We start from the raw sequence: 19,756 nt of genomic DNA, 5'->3' as shown, positions 1-19,756 counted from the left end.
GTGGCATCAATTGCAATAAAGTAAAATTAGTATAGCGGGGACCGACACCTCTTCCACTACAGCCAACCCAGCAGATGGAGACTGTAATGGTAATGGTGGTGGAATCACTGTTCCGAATCCCTCTGTAAGCCTGGAAGGGGTGTAACTAGGTTGCCTACCAAATCCCTACTCTGACAAGTGGCAGCAGGCGAAAACTGGAACCCAAGGAGGTACAAAGAGGTGGCACCAGATGCTACTCCATGGCTGACCTACAGAATATGGCAGCTGACCCCCTACAGCAGGTAAGCTGCTAAAGCCCAAAGAAGGGATGAAAAATGAAGGCAGGCACTGTAGGGACTCTGGAACCATGGGTGCAGATGTGACCAGCTGAGAAACAGAAAAGCACTGGCAGGTGCGGTTTGGACCAGGTGTTAGGACAGATGGGTGCTGGCAGGTGCGATCTGGATTGGCGGATGGGCAGAAAAGTACAGACAGGTACGAGCAGACTGGCACAGACAGGTAATAGCAGACGGGTACAGGATAGACAAGCAGACAGTCGGACCTTGGGAACCTGACAACTAGCAAGCATGCAAGGCAAACTAACAACGTAGCTCAGGCACCTCCATATTGGAGGAGAAGCCTTAAATGAAAGATGCTGCCATCTGTAGGTTGGGAATACCTTAAGTTGATGTGTGTGGTCCCTTTAAGAGGCAGGGAGCGCGCGAATGCATCCTCTAAGCATAGTTCCCTCTCCTACATCTGAACCTTGGTGGACACCGACACACAGGGGGTGACATGAGGAGGTGGTGTGTGAGTGGGAGACACTGAATGTCCTGTCTGTTAGGTACGAGGAGATCCAACAAAGGACCAAGTCTGTAATGTCAACAGATCAGAAAATCTGTAGTAAGACGGAATGGTCCACTGTGTCAAAGACAGATGCCAGGTCTAGGACAAGTAGGACAAACTCGCGTTGCTTTCATTTGGCGGTTAGTAGGTCATTGGTGACTTTAGTCAGGGCGGTTTCAGTGGAATGGTGTGGTCTGAAGTCAGGTAGTACGCGGTCAAAGAGGGAGCAACAGGAGAGGTGGGAGGACAGTTCAAAATGGACATGTTTTTCCAGTAGTTTGGTGGCATAGGGGAGAAATGTTATGGGGCGATAGGTCAGCAGATGGGTCAAGGGTGGGCTTTTTGAGGATGGGTGTGATCGAGCTATGTTTCAATCAGGATGGAAGACACCAGTTGTTAGTGAGAGGTTGAAGAGATGGGTTATGCTTGTGATGAAGACCATGGTAAAGTTTGGAATGAAGTGGGATGTTATTGTGTCATGGTCACAGGTGGTAAGGCAAAGTATTCAGAATTGAAAGTACTGAATAGCTGTTTAGGGTTGTGAGACAGGTATGATATGAGGGATGATAAGTCGGTTTGTTTTGGTTCAGTCAGAATTTGCGCAGCATTTTTACAACTTCTGTTACTGGACGGGCACCTCCGCTCCTTTTCATTGGCAGCCGTACAACGGTACGCCTTGTAGATGAGGACCAGAAAGAACGTGCACCAGTAGATGGCAGGCGCTGCATCAAGTGGCCTCTGCTCTTTTTCCTCCACCTTAACATCACACACAGTACAGTCCTAAGTGGTGGCACCCCAATTAGCCTTTTTTCCCCCCACATCACAACTCTCTAATGTATAAAATATGAAACCAGAGGAAATTTCTCAAATAGGTATTGAGGGTGGGAATGAAACAAAGGCCAGTGGTAGCAAAAAAGTAGCAAATAAATCACAAACTCTGTATTAAAAAGGGTCCTTGAAAAATCATATACCGTATATATCTTGTCAGCAATATTAAATAAGGTGCATTGTGCTTATATATTGCAAAACAATACTCTTCACGGAAATATAACTATGGTCACAACACAGTCTGTGTCAAAACTCAAGGCATAAAGTGCATAAATATAAATTATTGCTACAAAAAATCAAAGTTACAGTTACCTACATCAGTGTCTCTCCTGACCTCTGGCATACCACAGGCAGAGAGAGAGAAGAGGATCAAATCTGCTGTGTGTGTCTGGGCTGGCATGCCACTTACAAAGGCAGGAAGATGCAGCAGCCCTGAATGTGTGTGTGTGTACTTTACACAAACCTAATGGGTGTAGCAGAGCTGTGTATATTCATGGCAGATGTGATGATATGTTGTAAAGGATAGGTTGGTGGAATAGTCGCACGTATCTATATAAATGATAGGTATAGTTGGGAGGAAAGAGTTAAACCCACAAGCATAATCCTAGTCCTAATATACCACTAAACCTACAAAGAGGGCAAACAATTTAATATAAATGCTCCACCATAATACAACATGAGAAAACCGAAAAAACAATGGATACAAGAGCTCAAGGTAACAATGTAACAACTTTTATGAAGGACAGATAAAAACTAACAACAATAAATACATTCGAAATACCATGTGTAAAACACAAAAGATGCAAGAGATAAAAGTAGAGGCAAACCTAGTGCCACGCACTGATGTAAAAGTACAATCAAGGGCAAGTCAAATAGTAGCTAAGAGGTCAGGAAGCCATATATGTGAACATACAAATATAATAAAGGTAGAGAATTAATCAAAGAATAGGCTATATGACCTAATACCAAATAGATATGGCAGCTACATAGGAAATATAAATAAATAAATAAATACAGCTCCTAAACACTGAACAGGCAGCAGGAGGATAATGCAGACTTATAGACAACTGTATGGGAATCCCATCAAAGCACAGTGCACATTAATAAACCCCACAACTCATAATAATCTATCCGATCGCAAAAGAGTATAGCGTTAAAGTCTCTGAACCCCTAATGTCTCAATAGGCCATGTATTATACAAAGTCTCAGGAGGTCCCATACATAGGGGGAGGACTGAGCCAATACGGGGTTAGTGCAATACCGACCTGCTGCCCCCCCGAGGAAGCAACTACTGCGAAACGCACGTTGGGGCCCCCTCTTCCACGCATGACAGCAGCAGGTCGGTATTGCACTAACCCCGTATTGGCTCAGTCCTCCCCCTATGTATGGGACCTCCTGAGACTTTGTATAATACATGGCCTATTGAGACATTAGGGGTTCAGAGACTTTAACGCTATACTCTTTTGCGATCGGATAGATTATTATGAGTTGTGGGGTTTATTAATGTGCACTGTGCTTTGATGGGATTCCCATACAGTTGTCTATAAGTCTGCATTATCCTCCTGCTGCCTGTTCAGTGTTTTGGAGCTGTATTTATTTATTTATATTTCCTATGTAGCTGCCATATCTATTTGGTATTAGGTCATATAGCCTATTCTTTGATTAATTCTCTACCTTTATTATATTTGTATGTTCACATATATGGCTTCCTGACCTCTTAGCTACTATTTGACTTGCCCTTGATTGTACTTTTACATCACTGCGTGGCACTAGGTTTGCCTCTACTTTTATCTCTTGCATCTTTTGTGTTTTACACATGGTATTTCGAATGTATTTATTGTTGTTAGTTTTTATCTGTCCTTAATAAAAGTTGTTACATTGTTACCTTGAGCTCTTGTATCCATTGTTTTTTCGGTTTTCTAATATACCACTAGTTAATATACAAATACTGCCATAATTTAGTACCTACTGGTTTAGATATAGGCTATTAATTATAGCCATGGAACCGGGATTGCCCATTTTGCTGGAATAACCTGAGTAGCGATAATATGGTAAGGTTATTCATATAGGGATATTACTATATCTGTGGGGAGAACATGGTTACCTTAGTAGATGCGAAAAAGTGCAACCTGCAGTGACGCGGTATCCACCGCTAGTCAGCTGTGTAGGAAGGTGGCACGACGCAGTGAAAACAGGAAGGGGCGGGACATGCTAAAATGAGCTGCCTATCAGTGCAGGGTGGAAGTGGTGACGTCAGTGGCCGTGTGTTCCATATGCGTTCCAGTGGCCATGTTTAGTGCGTGTCACAAAGGTGTTCTGCGTTCCAGGAAGCCGGAAGTCGGGTAGAAATCAATGATTAAGATGTAGGTCTGATTCAAGATGAACGTTGATAAGTTACTATAGTATGAAAGTGTTGCTAGTAGGCATGAAGGCGTGGACACGGATCAGGAGAGAAAATCACATTCATGTAGTGTCAATACAAACGCGTTCATAGACTCCAAAAATGTCTAGGTCCTTTTTTATCCAAGTGGTGAAAAAAAAATTCCAAACTTTGTTAAAAAAAAATTAAAAAATTGTGCCATTTTCCAATACCAGTAGCGTCTCTATTTTTCATGATCTCGGGTTAGGTGAGGGGTTATTTTTCGCCTGCCGACCTGATGGTTTTTAATGATACCATTTTGGTGCAATGTCGCGGCCACCAAAAAAAAGCATAATCCTGGTGTTTTGACTTTTATTCTCGCTACGTCATTTAACAAACAGGTTACGGTATTTTACGGTGTATAAGACGACTGGGCGTATAAGACGACCCCCAACTTTTCCATATAAAATATAGAGTTTGGGATATACTCGCTGTATAAGACGGGGGTCATCTTATACGCCGGGTGTCGTCTTATACGGCCTTTGCAGTCCGGATGGTTCCCAGGGTCTGGAGGAGAGGGGACTCACCTTCAGGCCCTGGGATCCATATTCATGTGAAAAAAAAAGAATAAAAATAAAAAACAGGGATATACTTACCTTCCGACGGCCCCCGGAGTTCTCCTGGCTCTCAGCGATGCACTCGGCGGCTTCTGTTCCCAAGGATGCAGTGCGCGAAGGACCGATCCTTCGCACAATGCATCCTTGGGAACGGAAGCCGCCACTTGCACCTCTGAGGGCCGTCGGAAGGTAAGTATATCCATATTTTTTATTTTTATTCTTTTTTTTTACATGAATATGGATCCCAGGGCCTGAAGGAGAGTCTTCTCCAGACCCTGGGAACCATCCAAGACCGCTCCCTGCACACGCCGTACCCAGCATATAAGACGACCCCCAACATTTAGAAGATTTTCAGGGGTTAAAAAGCCGTCTTACGCCAGAAAATGTGGTAATCCTTTTCCTTTTATTGATAGACTGGGTGATTCTGAAAGCGGCTATACCAAATATGTGTGTGTTTGATTGTTTTTAAATTGTTTTTATTTTGAATGAGTCGAATGGTGGGTGATTTGAGCTTTTATATTTTTTTTATATTATTAAAAAAATTTTTTTTTAGCTTTTGCATGCTTCAACAGTCTCCATGGGAGACTAGAAGCTGCCATAACTCGATCAGCTCTGCTAAATACAGGCGATGATCAGATCACCTGTATGCAGCAGAATTACTCACTTGCTATGAGTGCTGACCAAGGGGTGGCGCTCAAAGCAATCCGGCAGTGACAGCGATAGATGTCTCCAGAAGACTTCTGGTTGTCATGCCTTCCCATCGGTGATCCGCGATCACGTGACTGGGCCATCGGTGGGTGGGATTTCCGACCATGATTGCCGGAAGAGCATGTTAAATGCCGCTGTCAGCGTTTCAAAACAGCTGACATGTGCCGGGAAAGATGTGGGCTCACCGCCGGAGCTCACATCAAAGGGAGGGTGTCCAACATCGGCGTACTATTACGCCGATGTCGGAAAGGGGTTAAAGGATAAACATGGATTTGGACTTACACAGAGACGCCTAGGCTTGGGCCTCATTGTTACCTGCTGTTCTGTTGTGTGAGATGGGAAGAATAGTTAGGTTGCTGGGTCAGAACCAGGAAGGCAGAGAAAATATTAAATCAGAAGATGCAAGAGTAGTCAGTAAATGGTCCAGGGTGACAACAGGTAATTAATACAGAAGCCAGGAGCTGAGCACAGAGGACTGAACCAGAGGAGAATAAGCTTGTATCTGGCACCTTCCAGCAGAGCTGATATTGCTGGATTGGTTTATTGAAGCCATGTTGCTTTTCAAAAGACTTTGAGCCATTAATAATGTGAAAGCCTGTTTTTCCACTGACCGATGATGGACCTGAGTGGGGACTTTTTTTTTACTAATGACTAGAGTTTGTATTTGTATAATTTTTGCTTACAATACAGTTTGGTGTCTTTTGATTCGATATTTGGGAAGCAGAGTAAACAAACAGGTGAGAACCACGATCTACTCGTGCATATTATGAGGTTTTCTATTATCCTATAAACTGTCATTGTCTTGGTAAATCAATATTTTTGAATAACTTGCTATTTTTTGCAGATAGTTTAAGTAGAAATGTTCAAAAATATAAGTCAAGGATATTTTATTCAAAATTAATAATTGATTTTATTCTTGGCAGATGACTGTACCAGGAGATCAGAGGGACAGCTGACATCTTCAGTTTTTAAATCGGATGATCTTAAGATTCCGCAGGATACAATTAAAGTGACTGCCATTACTCCAGATATACCATCATCCCTTCATAGCGATGATCTCTCATCTGATCCTTTCAAACAGGTCCCGTCTTCTGATTCATTACAGACTATTAAGGAAAATCAAAGTCACAAAATAAGCATTCAAAAACTAACTGGTCATAAAGCAAAAAATTCATTTTCAGGTTTAGAATATGAAAAGCATTTTCCTTTTGAAAAATCTTTTCTTAAACGTCAAAAAATTCACACAGTAGAGAATAACTATTCTTGTTACAAGTGTGGGAAATGTTTTAACAAGAAATCAAATCTGGTTAGTCACCAGAGAACTCACACAGGGAAGAAGCCATTTTCATGTTCAGAATGTGAGAAATGTTTTACAACGAAATCAAGTCTTGTAAAACATCAGAGAACTCACACAGGGGAGAAGCCATTTTCATGTTCAGAATGTGGGAATTGTTTTACATATACATCACATCTTATCGCACATCGGAGGACTCACACAGGAGAGAAGCCATTTTCATGTTCAGAATGTGGGAAATGTTTTACATCGAAATCAAGTCTTATCCCACATCAGAGAAGTCACACAGGGGAGAAGCCTTTTTTATGTTCAGAATGTGGGAAATGTTTTACATCGAAATCAAGCCTTATCACACATCAGAGAACTCACACAGGTGTGAAGCCTTTTTCATGTTCACAATGTGGAAAATATTTTACAAGGAAATCAAGTCTTATTGCACATCAGAGTAGTCACACAGGGGAGAAGCCTTTTTCATGTTCAGAATGGGGAAAATGTTTTGTACTGAAATCAGATGTTGTTATTCTCCAAACATCCCACACAGGGGAGAAGCATTTTTCTGTTCAGAATATGGAAAATGTTTTGTGAAGAAATCATCTTTTCTTAGTGACCAGAAAAGTCTCTTAGGGGAGAAGCCTTTTTTATATTCTTTATGTGGTAACTATTTTGCTTGAAAATCAACTCTCAATAAACATCAGAGCAGTCACACAGGGGAGAAGCTTTTTTCATATTCATTATATTGGAAATGATTTAACCGACAACAACCACTTGTCATTCCTCATGTTTGGCCTCGTTAAAATAAAAACACTCATCTCTGCTTCCGTTCTGGCGCCATTCCAGTGGTGTCGGGACTCACATTCCCGAGGCTCACGTGAGGTTGTTGCATCACACGAGACCTGCTCCCAATCAGTGCCAGCTTTACTCTCCCCTCTTTGGATGTAATGAATATCAGCCGGAAGCCAGGGCTGCTGCTGCTCTCTGACTTCCTGGTGATGTTTGATTTGTCGAAGGTGGGGATGGTGATGCCAGTGCTGATTGGGGGCAGGTTTCACATGATGTAACAACCTCACATGAATCCCGGGAATGCAAGTACCGACACCGCTGGAAAATGCCACACGGAGCGAATCCATTATCATACCCAGAGCATGAAAAATGAATTACTGGAAAACCATACATTATTGATGGTCAAAAATAACTTAGACGGGGTGAAACAATATATTTTATTGACAAATTGTACAAAAAGATATAACACAGTCATATAATTAAATAAAAAAGGGAAATTAATTTACAACTAATCGTAGATTTTTTGACTATAAGACACTGTTATAAAAAACATTAAAATCCATACAGCAATACCGGCCTATAAGCCCCAAATCAGTAGTGATCAGATCGCTGACTCCAGCCATGTCATGTTTACTTGCTATATAGAAAGGTAAAATAACGGTAAAAAAACATAGCGGCGATCTTGATCTTCTGCGGTCTTCAGGAGTGAAGCTATTATTAATGTTGGAAATTTATAAAGTCCTGAAGGGCTGAGAACATCCCACCACCCGGCCCACGTGAGGTCATCAAGGAGGGGTGTCTGGGTGTAACTTAGGTGCTGATAAAAGGTCAAGGCTAATTATGATCTGGATTCATTTGGAAAGATACATATCGGTACATGCACATCCCGTTCACTTGGACGTTCCCAATCAAAGTGCTCTCCTTCGCTAAGCCAAATCATCTCTGTGATCATCATAGTAAGTTTCCCACGTTAATCTGGTTTATTTTATGCACTACTTATGCTGTATTGCAGTTTTTCCCAAACTCCAGTCCTCATGGACCCCAACAGGTCATGTTTTCAGGATTCCCATAGTGCAGCACAAGTGAGAGAACTCCTGATACTTCCATTACCTGTGCAATACTAAGGAAATCCTGAAAACATGACCTGTTGGGGTCCGTGAGGACTGGAGTTTGGGAAACACTGCTGTATTGTTTGTCGTCCCCTTTGTAAAATCTTTTGTATATTTTTTTATAAACACTGCCTATTGTTTTGGATTAAACATAAAATTTAATAATTCTCTTCCTTTTGTTCTGCACCCTAAAGCAATATGCTACCAGAAATCAGGTGTCCAGTCAGCCTGTATAAATTACTGTTGGTGGCACCAATTAGTTATTGGTTTAGCGTGTAGTTAGCAGTGACCGCAACCGGGGTATATATACAGTCCATGCATGGAAATGAGGGGTGTATATACCATATGCTTATTGTTATTTTCCCAATAACCATCCTATTAGTGGAAACAGCTTGAGGACTGCTCTGTTAATCGTCCGTCAATTGCGTAATTTTTCGGAAAATAGGGGGCAGCCGAGCACTGTTCATGACAAAAAGACGTTGTGTGGTCGCTGGGGAGCTGTCACACAGACAGCTCTCTCCAGCGACCAACGATCAAGGGAACGACTTCGGCATCGTTGAAACTGTCTTCAACGATGCCGAAGTCCCTGGGTAACCAGGGTAAACATCGGGTTACTAAGTGCAGGGCCGTGCTTAGTAACCCGATATTTACCCTGGTTACCATTGTAAAAATAAAAAAAAAAAAAACACTACATACTCACATTCCGATGTCTGTCACGTCCCCCGCCTTCAGTTTCCCTGCACTGACTGTCAGCGCCAGCCGTAAAGCAGAGCACAGCGGTGACGTCACCGCTGTGCTCTGCTTTACGGCCGGTGCTGACAGTCAGTGCAGGGAAGCTGATGGCGGGGGACGTGACAGACATCGGAATGTGAGTATGTAGTGTTTTTTTTTTTTACTTTTACAATGGTAACCAGGGTAAATATCGGGTTGCTAAGCGCGGCCCTGCACTTAGTAGCCCGATGTTTACCCTGGTTACAAGTGAACACATCGCTGGATCGGCGTCACACACGCCGATCCAGCGATGACAGCGGGTGATCAGCGACCAAAAAAAGGTCCTGATCATTCTCCAGCGACCAACGATCTCCCAGCAGGGGCCTGATCGTTGGTCGCTGTCACACATAACGAGATCGTTAGCGGGATCATTGCTACGTCACGAAAAGTGTGACGTTGCAACGATATCGATAACGAAATGGTTATGTGTGAAGGTACCTTAACACCTTCTCCGGTACCACACAATTAACAGAGCCAGCGAAGAGTGAACAATCCCAAGTCCTTTATTTAGGCAAAAATACGAAAGGTCCATATATGATCCACCACACAAAGGATAAAATAGTCCAGAACACGATTGCAGTTCAGTAACAGGATAAAAGGCCAACAATCCAGCAGAGGATAGCATAGTCCATTTATCTTCTTTCTCTCTGAGATGCTGTGAACACATCATCATTCCACACAGGACTGATCTGTGTCTCACCTCCTCATTCACAGGTCAGGAGGGGGAAGGTCTCAGGGGCTCATTGTTTCAACAAGCTAGGTCAACATGTCATTAGCATATTAGCAATCAATACAGTGCTGTGGGGGCTGATATCAGATGGCAGCAACAGCCATTCATCAATTAGCAAATAACTCCTTCTACAAGAGAACACCATGAAAATAAGTAAAATAGAAATATACATAAAAATGATACCCACATAGCATATCACACCATCACAACCACTCTCTACTTGCTATCTGCTGTTTCTAACGTAAATATCCAAAAGAATTCTGTATTAAATGGGAAACACACAAAGTATGCCCTAGACTACAAACACGGAGGACCGTGAGAATCAGGACAACCTACAAAGAAAGTCCTCCAAATAGATCATATAAAAATATATAATTTTTATTGAGCCATATTTAAAACATAATTAAAAAAAGGGATGACATCATACAAAAAGGACAAGCAAACATTGGGCAGAGATATGCATCAGGTCCAACAATAATGATACTTATTAAAAATGACATCAATAATAACCCGACATGAGTAAATCAATAAAAAGCACAATGCTTAAAGTGAGAAAGTGGATATGCATATGGACCAAGGACATACAAAAGAACTGGGTACAACTAGTTCAGTAATAAGATGCAATTTATAATAGGAACCTTATAATAAGAGATTCTCGAAACGCGCGTCAGGGGGTACGTTGTGGCAGCCTGGACCTTGGGTAACTATGTGTTTTCATTAGCCTAACATCTATTATGAACTCTCTTTTACTCCATTCTATGTACGACTATGATGTGCAGAGGAACATCTTATCATAAGGTTCCTAAACAATTATGCCTATTATATATTGCATCTTATTACTGAACTAGTTGTACCCAGTTCTTTGGTATGTCCTTGGTCCATATGCATATGCACTTTCTCACTTGATTCACTTTAACCCCTTTCTGACATCTGACGTACTATCCCGTCGAGGTGGGGTGGGCATGTATGACCACCGACAGCATAGTACGTCATATGCGATCGGCCGCGCTCACGGGGGGAGCGCGGCCGACCGCGGCCATGTGTCAGCTGACTATCGCAGCTGACATCCGGCACTATGTGCCAGGAGCGGTCACGGACCGCCCCCTGTTGTGAATTCCGTTCTGGAGCTCCCTCCTGTGGTTGCTAATGGTATTTTTGTGAGTTCTGCCCTTGGGCTCCCTCTGGTGGTTTCAAGTGGAACTGCTGCTCTTTTGGGTAGCTGTGGCAGCTGCCTTCACTAATCGCCTTGCCTGGGTTTGTTATTTAAACCTGCTCTGAGCTTTAGTTCTTGCCTGCTGTCAATGTTCTTGGTTGGATTTGGTTCTCTCCTTGGAATTCTCACATGGCCAGTCCTGATCTGCAAAAGATAAGTTTTTGCTAGTTTTTGTTTGTCCATTTGTTTGGACTTCATTGCTCTGCAGTTATGTCTCTTTTTGTCCAGCTTGTCACTATGTCTCATTCAGGCTAGCTGGAAGCATTGGGAAAGCAGATTTGCCCCTCCACACCGTGAGTCGGTGTGGAGTTCATTTTTGTAATCTCTGCGTGGATTTTGTAGTTTTTATACTGACCGCACAGTATCCTTTTCTATCTGCCTATCTAGTTTAGTATTGGCCTCCCTTTGCTGAATTCTGATTTCATTTCTATGTACGTCTTTTCCCTCTCCTTTCACAGTCAATATTTGTGGGGGGCTATCTTTCCTTTTGGGGGTTTCTCTGAGGCAAGATAGCTTTCTATTTCCTTCTTTAGGGGTAGTTATATCTTAGGCTGTGAAAAGGTGTCTAGGCAGAGTCAGGAACATCCCACGGCTATTTTTAGTTGTGTTGTTAGGATTAGGGACTGCGGTCAGTAGAGATACCACCTTCCCAGAGCTCGTCCATGTTGCATTTTAGCCACCAGGTCATATCAGTGTGGCCTCTTAACCACCAGGTCATAACAGTACAGCAGGGCAAAGATGAATTAAGGGTATCTCAAAAGAAGGAAAAGAAAGTTCTGAACCATTTTTTTTTCTGTGCTTTGTTCTGCCTTTTTTTTCCTCTTGATATCTGGGTGGTGCTGGATATATGCTCTGGTATGGAGGTTCAGGGTTTGTTTTTTCGTGTGGATCAACTTGCTGCAAGAGTCCAGAGTATCCAAGATTATATTGTCCAGACTCCGGCTCTGGAGCCTAGAATTCCTACTCCTGATTTGTTTTTTGGGGACAGATCCAAGTTTTTGAACTTTAAAAATAGCTGCAAATTGTTTTTTGCTTTAAAACCCCGTTCTTCTGGTGATTCCATTCAGCAAGTAAAAATCATCATATCATTGCTGCGTGGTGATCCTCAAGACTGGGCTTTTGCTCTTGGAACAGGAGATCCGGCATTATTGAACGTAGATGCATTTTTTCAAGCGCTCGGATTATTGTATGACGAACCTAACTCTGTAGAGCATGCTGAGAAAACACTGTTGGCCCTGTGTCAGGGTCAAGAAGCGGCAGAGTTATACTGCCAAAAATTTAGAAAATGGTCTGTGCTCTCAAAATGGAATGAAGAGGCTCTGGCTGCTATTTTCAGGAAAGGTCTTTATGAAACCCTTAAAGATGTTATGGTTGTCTTTCCTACGCCTACCGGCTTGAGCGAATCTATGTCTCTAGCCATTCAGATTGATCGGCGCTTGCGTGAGCGCAAAGCTGTGCACCATATGGCAGTATCCTCTGAGCAAAGTCCTGAGCCTATGCAGTGTGATAGGATTTTGACTAGAGCATAAAGGCAGAAATTCAGACGTCAGAATGGCCTGTGTTTCTACTGTGGTGATTCTGCGCATGCTATTTCTGATTGCCCTAAGCGTACGAGGAGGGTTCCTGGGTCTGTTACCATTAGTACTGTACAACGTAAATTTCTCCTGTCTGTCACCCTGATTTGCTCATTGTCGTCCTTTTCTGTTATGGCATTTGTGGATTCTGGTGCTGCTCTGAACTTAATGGACTTAGAATTTGCCAAGCGCTGTGGTTTTTCCTCGGAGCCTTTGCAGAGTCCTATTCCCTTAAGGGGGATTGATGCTACGCCATTGGCCAGGAATAAACCTCAGTACTGGACTCAGTTAACCATGTGCATGGCTCCAGCACATCAGGAAAATATTCGCTTTTTGGTGTCGCATAATTTGCATGATGTTGTTGTGCTGGGTTTTCCATGGTTACAGGAACATAACCCAGTGCTGGATTGGAGATCTATGTCTGTAACTGGTTGGGGTTGTCAGGGGATACATAGTGATATTCCTTTGATGTCCATTTCCTCGTCCCCTTCTTCTGATGTTCCTGAGTTTTTGTCGGATTTCCAGGATGTATTTGATGAGCCCAAGTCCAGTTCCCTGCCTCCTCATAGGGACTGCGATTGTGCCATTAATTTGATTCCTGGCTGTAAGTTCCCTAAGGGCCGACTTTTCAATCTGTCTGTGCCAGAGCATGCTGCTATGCGGAGTTATGTAAAGGAGTCCTTGGAGAAGGGGCATATTCGCCCGTCTTCATCACCGTTGGGAGCGGGATTTTTCTTTGTTGCCAAGAAGGATGGCTCTTTGAGACCCTGTATAGATTGTCGCCTTCTCAATAAGATCACTGTCAAATTCCAGTATCCCTTACCTTTACTTTCTGATTTGTTTACTCGGATTAAGGGTGCCAGTTGGTTTACTAAAATCGACCTTCGAGGGGCGTATAATCTCGTGCGTATTAAACAAGGTGATGAATGGAAAACAGCATTTAATACGCCTGATGGCCATTTTGAATATCTTGTGATGCCATTCGGGCTCTCTAATGCTCCATCGGTATTTCAGTCCTTTATGCATGATATCTTCCGGAATTATCTGGATAAATTCATGATTGTGTATTTGGATGATATTTTGGTTTTCTCCGATGATTGGGAGTCTCATATGAAGCAGGTTAGGATGGTATTTCAGGTCCTTCGTGCTAATGCGTTGTTTGTGAAGGGGTCTAAGTGCCTCTTTGGAGTTCAGAGGGTTTCTTTTTTTGGTTTCATTTTTTCCCCTTCAGCTATTGAAATGGACCCTGTTAAAGTCCAGGCCATTCATGATTGGACTCAACCTACATCTGCAAAGAGCCTTCAGAAATTTTGGGGCTTTGCCAATTTTTATCGCCGCTTTATTGCTAATTTTTCTAGTATGGTGAAGCCTCTGACCGATTTGACGAGGAAGGGTGCTGATGTGGTGAATTGGTCCTCTGCGGCTGTTGAGGCCTTTCAGGAGCTTAAACGTCGTTTTACTTCTGCCCCTGTGTTGCGTCAGCCAGATGTTTCTCTCCCTTTTCAGGTTGAGGTTGATGCTTCTGAGATTGGGGCAGGGGCCGTTTTGTCTCAGAGAAATTCTGATGACTCTTTGATGAAACCATGTGCTTTCTTCTCCAGAAAGTTTTCGCCTGCTGAGCGTAATTATGATGTCGGCAATCGTGAGTTGTTGGCTATGAAGTGGGCATTTGAGGAGTGGCGACATTGGCTTGAGGGAGTCAAACATCGCGTGGTGGTCTTGACTGATCACAAGAATCTGATTTACCTCGAGTCTGCTAAGCGGCTGAATCCTAGACAGGCTCGGTGGTCTTTGTTTTTCTCACGTTTTGATTTTGTGGTCTCGTATATTCCGGGATCTAAGAATGTGAAGGCTGATGCCCTTTCTAGGAGTTTTTTGCCTGATTCTCCGGGAGTTCTTGAGCCGGCTGGGATCCTCAAGGAGGGGTGATTCTTTCTGCCATCTCCCCTGATTTGCGGCGGGTACTTCAGGAGTTTCAGGCTGATAAACCTGACCGCTGTCCTGTGGGGAAATTGTTTGTTCCTGATAGATGGACTAGTAGGGTAATTTCTGAGGTTCATTGTTCGGTGTTGGCTGGTCACCCTGGGATTTTCGGTACCAGAGATTTGGTGGCTAGGTCCTTTTGGTGGCCTTCCTTGTCGCGGGATGTGCATTCGTTTGTGCAGTCCTGTGGGACCTGTGCTCGGGCTAAGCCTTGCTGTTCCCATGCCAGCGGGTTGCTTTTTCCTTTGCCTATTCCTGAGAGGCCCTGGACGCATATTTCCATGGATTTTATTTCTGATCTTCCTGCTTCTCAGAAGATGTCTGTCATCTGGGTGGTTTGTGACCGGTTTTCTAAGATGGTCCATTTGGTGCCGTTGCCTAAGTTGCCTTCCTCCTCTGATTTGGTTCCATTATTTTTTCAGCATGTGGTTCGTTTGCATGGTGCTCCGGAGAATATTGTGTCTGACAGAGGTTCCCAGTTCGTTTCCAGGTTTTGGCGGTCCTTTTGTGCTAGAATGGGCATTGATTTGTCTTTTTCTTCAGCATTCCATCCTCAGACAAATGGCCAAACAGAGCGAACTAATCAGACCTTGAAAACCTATTTGAGATGCTTCGTGTCTGCTGATCAGGATGATTGGGTGACCTTTTTGCCGTTGGCCGAGTTTGCCCTTAATAATCGGGCTAGTTCGGCTACCTTGGTTTCGCCTTTCTTCTGTAACTTCGGTTTTCATCCTCGTTTTTCTTCAGGGCAGCTTGAGCCTTCTGACTGTCCTGGTGTGGATTCCGTGGTGGACAGGTTGCAGCAAATTTGGACTCATGTGGTGGACAATTTGACGTTGTCTCAGGAAAAGGCTCAATGTTTTGCTAACTGTCGTCGGTGTGTTGGTCCCCGGCTTCATGTGGGGGATTTGGTCTGGTTGTCTTCTCGTCATGTTCCTATGAAGGTTTCTTCCCCTAAGTTCAAGCCTCGCTTTATTGGGTCTTATAAGATTTTTGAAATTATCAATCCAGTGTCTTTTCGTTTGGCCCTTCCAGCTTCCTTTTCCATTCATAACCTATGGTTCCTTCCGTTGATCCTCCTGCTCCGGTGTTGGTTGAGGGGGAATTGGAATATGTGGTAGAGAAGATTTTGGATTCTCGTTTTTCGAGGCGGAAGCTTCAGTATCTGGTCAAGTGGATAGGTTATGGCCAGGAGGATAATTCTTGGGTTGTTGCCTCTGATGTTCATGCTGCCGATTTGGTTCGTGCCTTCCATTTGGCTCGTCCTGATCGGCCTGGGAGCTCTGGTGAGGGTTCGGTGACCCCTCCTCAAGGGGGGGGTACTGTTGTGAATTCCATTCTGGAGCTCCCTCCTGTGGTTGCTAATGATATTTTTGTGAGTTCTGCCCTTGGGCTCCCTCTGGTGGTTTCAAGTGGAACTGCTGCTCTTTTGGGTAGCTGTGGCAGCTGCCTTCACTAATCGCCTTGCCTGGGTTTGTTATTTAAACCTGCTCTGAGCTTTAGTTCTTGCCTGCTGTCAATGTTCTTGGTTGGATTTGGTTCTCTCCTTGGAATTCTCACATGGCCAGACCTGATCTGCAAAAGATAAGTTTTTGCTAGTTTTTGTTTGTCCATTTGTTTGGACTTCATTGCTCTACAGTTATGTCTCTTCTTGTCCAGCTTGTCACTATGTCTCATTCAGGCTAGCTGGAAGCTCTGGGAAAGCAGATTTGCCCCTCCACACCGTGAGTCGGTGTGGAGTTCATTTTTGTAATCTCTGCGTGGATTTTGTAGTTTTTATACTGACCGCACAGTATCCTTTTCTATCTGCCTATCTAGTTTAGTATTGGCCTCCCTTTGCTGAATTCTGATTTCATTTCGATGTACGTCTTTTCCCTCTCCTTTCACAGTCAATATTTGTGGGGAGCTATCTTTCCTTTTGGGGGTTTCTCTGAGGCAAGATAGCTTTCTATTTCCTTCTTTAGGGGTAGTTATATCTTAGGCTGTGAAGAGGTGTCTAGGCAGAGTCAGGAACATTTTTAGTTGTGTTGTTAGGATTAGGGACTGCAGTCAGTAGAGATACCACCTTCCCAGAGCTCGTCCATGTTGCGTTTTAGCCACCAGGTCATATCAGTGTGGCCTCTTAACCACCAGGGCATAACAGCCCCCATCACATTAACCCCCGGATCACCGCGACCAAACATGATCGCAGTGTTCCGGCAGTATAGGGAAGCATCGTGCAGGGAGGGGGCTCCCTGCGTGCTTCCCTGAGACCCTCGGAGCAACGCGATGTGCTCGCGTTGCTCTGAGGGTCTCCTACGTCCTTCTCCCTGCAGGCCCCGGATCCAAAATGGCCACGGGGCTACATCCGGGTCCTGCAGGGAGGTGGCTTACCAGCGCCTGCTCAGAGCAAGCGCTGGTAAGCCTGCAGCCCTGCATGTCAGATCGCTGATCTGACACAGTGCTCTGCAAAGTGTCACATCTGACCTGGGGCAATGTTATAAAGTAAAAAAAAAATATTCAGATGTGTAAAAAAAATGTATATATTGTTCCCATAAAAACATTTCTTTATCTAAATAAAAAAAAAAACAATAAAAGTACACATATTTAGTATCACCGTGTCCATAACGACCCGACCTATATAACTGTCCCACTAGTTAACCCCTGCAGTGAACACCGTAAAAAAAAAGAGGCAAAAAACGCTTTATTATCATACCACCACACAAAAAGTGGAATAACACGCGATCAAAAAAACGGATATAAATAACCATGGTGCCGCTGAAAACCTCATCTCGTCCCGCAAAAAACAAGCCGCCATACATCGTCATCAGCGAGAAAATAAAAAAGTTATAGTCCTCAGAATAAAGCGATGCAAAAATAATTATTTTTTATATAAAATAGTTTTTATCGTATAAAAGTGCCAAAACATAAAAAATGATATAAATGAAGTGTCGCTGTAATCGTACTGACCCGAAGAATAAAACTGCTTTATCAATTTTACGAAACACGTAATGGTATAAACGGCCCCCCTAACAGAAATTCTTGAATAGCTGGTTTTTGGTCATTCTGCTTTACAAAAATCAGAATAAAAAGCGATAAAAAAATGTCACATGCCCAAAAATGCTACCAATAAAAACATCAACTCGTCCCGCAAAAAACAAGACCTCACATGACTCTGTGGACCAAAATATGGAAAAATTATAGCTCTCAAAATGTGGAAACTCAGAAACTATTTTTTTGCAATAAAAAGCGTCTTTTAGTGTGTGACGGCTGCCAATCATAAAAATCTGCTAAAAAACCCGCTATAAAAGTAAATCAAACCCCCCTTCATCACCCCCTTAGTTAGGGAAAAATAATAATAAAAAAAAATGGATATATTTCCATTTTCCCATTAGGGCTAGGGTTGGGGCTAAGGTTAGGGTTGGAGCTAGGGTTAGGGCTAGGGTTGAGTCTAGGGTTAGGGTTGGGACTAGGGTTAGGATTGGGGCTAGAGTTAGGGTTGGGGTTAGGGCTAGGATTGGGGCTAGGGTTAGGACTAGGGTTAGGGCTATGGTTAGGGTTGGGGTTAGGGCTAGGCTAAGGTTGGGGTTAGGGCTACAGTTAGGGTTGGGGCTAAAGTTAGGGATAGGGTTGGGGCTAAATTTAGGGTTAGGGTTGGGGCTAAAGTTAGGGTTGGGGCTAAAGTTAGGGTTAGGATTTGGACTACATTCACGGTTGGGTTTAGGGGTGTGTCAGGGTTAGAGGTATGGTTAGGGTTATGGTTGGGATTAGTGTTAGGGTTAGGGGTGTGTTGTAGTTAGGGGTGTGTTGGGGTTAGGGGTGTGGTTGGGATTAGGGTTAGGGGCATGTTCGGGTTAGGGGTGTAGTTAGGGTTATGGTTTCAGTTAGAATTGGGGGTTTCCACTGTTTAGGCACATGAAGGTCTCTCCAAACGCGACATGGCGTCCGATCTCAATTCCAGCCAATTCTGCATTGAGAAAGTAAAACAGTGCTCCTTCCCTTCTGAGCTCTCCCCTGCGCCCAAACAGGGGTTTACCCCAACATATGGGGTATCAGAGTACGCAGGACAAATTGGACAACAACTTTTGGGGTCCAATTTCTCCTGTTACCCTTGGGAAAATACAAAACTGGGGGCTAAAAAATCATTTTTGTGAAGAAAAAAAAAAGAATTTTTATTTTCACGGCTCTGTGTTATAAATTGTAGTGAAGCACTTGGTGGGTCAAAGTGCTCACCACACTTCTAGATAAGTTCCTTAGGAGGTCTACTTTCCAAAATGGTGTCACTTGTGGGGGTTTCAATGTTTAGGCACATCAGGGGCTCTCCAAATGCAACACGGCGTCCCATCTCAATTCCAGTCAATTTTGCATTGAAAAGTCAAATGGCGCTCCTTCCCTTCCGACCTCTGCCATGCTCCCAAACAGTGGTTTACCCCCACATATGTGATATCGGCATACTCAGGACAAATTGCACATCAACTTTTGGTGTCCAATTTCTTCTTTTACCCTGGGGAAAATAAAAAATTGGGGGCGAAAAATCATTTTTATGAAAAAATATGATTTTTTATTTTTATGGCTCTGCATTGTAAACTTCTGTGAAGCACTTGGTGGGTCAAAGTGCTCACCACACATCTAGATAAGTTCATTAGGGGGTCTACTTTCCAAAATGGTATCACTTGTGGGGGGTTTCAATGTTTAGGGACATCAGGGGCTCTCCAAACGCAACATGGCGTTCCATCTCAATTCCAATCAATTTTGCATTGAAAAGTCAAACGGCTCTCCTTCCCTTCCGAGTTCTGCCATGCGCCCAAACAGTGGTTTACCCCCACATATGGGGTATCGGCGTACTCAGGACAAATTGTACAACTTTTGGGGTCCATTTTCTCCTGTTAACCTTGGTAGAATAAAACAAATTGGAGCTGAAATACATTTTTTTGTGAAAAAAAGTTAAATGTTCATTTTTTTTTAAACATTCCAAAAATTCCTGTG

The 19,756-nt window shown here is 43.4% G+C and overlaps 1 pseudogene; it reads left to right on the top strand.

The window, feature by feature from the left end:
• Nucleotides 1-19,756, top strand: part of LOC138666403 (zinc finger protein 850-like) — a 277,228-nt pseudogene that overhangs the window by 6,526 nt on the left and 250,946 nt on the right.

Source organism: Ranitomeya imitator, chromosome 2 (assembly GCF_032444005.1).
Source record: "Ranitomeya imitator isolate aRanImi1 chromosome 2, aRanImi1.pri, whole genome shotgun sequence".
Lineage (NCBI taxonomy): Eukaryota > Metazoa > Chordata > Amphibia > Anura > Dendrobatidae > Ranitomeya > Ranitomeya imitator.
The sequence above is the reverse complement of the archived record's forward strand: the minus strand, read 5'-3'. Positions and strand labels throughout refer to the sequence as shown.